This window comes from Suricata suricatta, chromosome 8 (genome assembly GCF_006229205.1).
Source record: "Suricata suricatta isolate VVHF042 chromosome 8, meerkat_22Aug2017_6uvM2_HiC, whole genome shotgun sequence".
In the NCBI taxonomy this organism is placed as follows: Eukaryota; Metazoa; Chordata; class Mammalia; order Carnivora; family Herpestidae; genus Suricata; species Suricata suricatta.
In genome coordinates this window covers 140,632,881-140,635,329 of record NC_043707.1, presented here as the reverse complement: position 1 = coordinate 140,635,329, position 2,449 = coordinate 140,632,881, and positions in this window count along the sequence as shown.

Here is a 2,449-nt window from a genome sequence, read left to right as displayed (position 1 = left end):
GAGGCCGGGATGCAGGCCGCGGTGGAGGGTCGCGGAGCGGACCGCGCGGCCGGGAGGCCTGGACCCCGCACCGGGCCGCCGCTCCGGACCCCGCCGGCCTAAGTTCGGACGGGTTGTCAACCCTAAAAAATACGTGTGTCCATTTAAGATCGGGATTTCCCGCTGCTCTGTGCACGGGCACCTCGCCCCCCACCGAGGCTCGGGGTCGCCGGTATTCCGTAACACCTGGCCCCTTTCCCGTTCGGCGACCCGCCTGGCGCGGGGGTGTGTGACGAAGCCCCGTCCCCACCGGCACCCGAGGCCCGGGTGCAGCCCTGCCCTTGCAGAGACTTGCAGGTGACTGGCACGGTGGCTGGCCCAGCTAGCCGCGTGCTGGCTCTGCCCCCTGCCGCCTGGTGCCACAGTGAAGTCCAGGAAGTCCTCTCAGTTTGTCCTGGGAAGAGGATCCCCCGGAGGCAGCAAGCCTTGCCAAAAGCGCAGCACAGGCGGGAAGGGCCGAAGCTCCGCGGGGGCAGTGGCTGCACGCTGCCCTGCCCTCCTGGCCCGCAGGTGTTGGCCAGGCCTGCTCCCTGCGCGGGTGCCGGACCCGAGGGGGAGACCGAAGTGACCGATCAGCCCACGGCAGCTCCTCTCCCAGAAATCCTGCTTCTCGTCCCCCACCCACGCCCATGGCCACGTGGCGGGGCTGCTTTCTCCCCTGCTCTGCCTCTCTGGGCCGGCCCCTCGTCACCATCAGTGCGCTCTCTGGGGCAGGAGGGAAGGATAGCAGAAGGCTGGGAAGCGCCCAGTGCCCACCAGTAGAAGCTGCCGGAAGAGGGTGTTGTCAAGGTGCCGTGCAGCCGCGCAGTGGGACAGCGGTGGAGGACTGTTCCCACGTTCTGTCCCGGAGTGGCCTTTGGGAAGTGTTGTTAAGAAAAGTATAAAGTTGCAGAACAGGGTGTAAGGTATTTTACTAAGGCGCAGAAGTGATAAGAATGTATCACTACATCATGGGTATTTTCCTATGTTAAAAAGTAACATACAAACGGTTACCAGCCAGGGTCAGGGAGGTGAAGTGTGTGTGGAAACTAGATTTCTCCACAGGCGCCTGTCCCTTTGGCTCTGGGACTGTGTAATAACAAAGCCAAAAAGAAATCAATTCCCAAAAATTGGAAGCAAAATGAAACATGATCCTAACGGCACATCAGGTTGGGGGCTTAACCACACAGAAAATAATTCAACCCAACACTTTTTAAGGGCAAAAAGAACGGCTAATAAATCTTGAATTGTTTGCATGAATCCTGGTCTTGGTAATAAAATTGCTGTTGCTATTCTGGAATCGTGTAAAGTGGGATACAGCGATTACGTCGTGTGGTTAATATTAGGAGCCGATGCTTTTAGCTTGAGAGAAAAGATGCAAAATAAGTTAAAAACCTTTCATCTTGGATTCCAATGGGAAATATTAGTATGACTCAATATAATCTTTCAAAAACGTATTTCTTAGCTCTATCCACTGAAAAGGTCTAGAACTGTCCAATATGGTAGCCACTGGACACATGTGACTATTTAAATTAAGATTAAATTAAAAAGAGGCGCCTGGGTGGCTCGGTCGGTTAAGCGTCCGACTTTGGCTCAGGTCATGATCTCACAGTTGGTGCGTTCAATCCCTGCATCAGGCTGTATACTGACAGCTCAGAGCCTGGAGCTGCTTTGGATCCTGTGTGTGTGTGTGTGTGTGTGTGTGTGTGTGTGTGCGCGTGCTCCTCCCCCACTCACAGTCTGTCTCTGTCTCTCAAAAATGAATAAATGTTAAAAAGCTTTTTTTAATTAATTAAAATTAAATACTTGAACAGATATCTGTACACCAGTGTTCAGAGCAGTGTTATTCATAATAGCCAAAAGGTGGAAAGAATCCAAATGTCCATCAGTGGAAAAATGGAAAAACAAAATGTGATATGTATATATAGATATAACAGAATATTATTCAGCCATAGAAAGAAAGGAGATTCTGACACATACAATGTGGATAAACTTTGAAGTCTTTATGCTAAGTGAAAAAAGCCAGACACAAAAGAACAAATATTGTTCGATTTCACTTATATGAGGTACACGGAGTAGTCCAATTCTAGAGACGAGAAGTGGACCGGGTTGCTAGGAGGGGGGCGTGGCTGTGACATGGGGCGTTAGGGTTCCACGGGACAGTTTCAGTTTGGGAAAACGGAAGGGGCTTGGCGTTGGGCAGTGGCGATGGTTGCCAACATGTGGACGTGCACAGTGTTGTGACCTGCGGGCTTAAAGGTGGTTAAGAGGGTAGCACTTATGTCACGTAGATTTTACAGTAAGGAACACATTTCAATTAAATAACGTTAAGAATTCCATTCCTCGCTCGCAGTGGCCACAGTTCAAGCTTTCAGTAGCCCGCGTGGCTAGTAGCTGTCATATTAGCCCCGATATAGAAGGTTCTCATTGT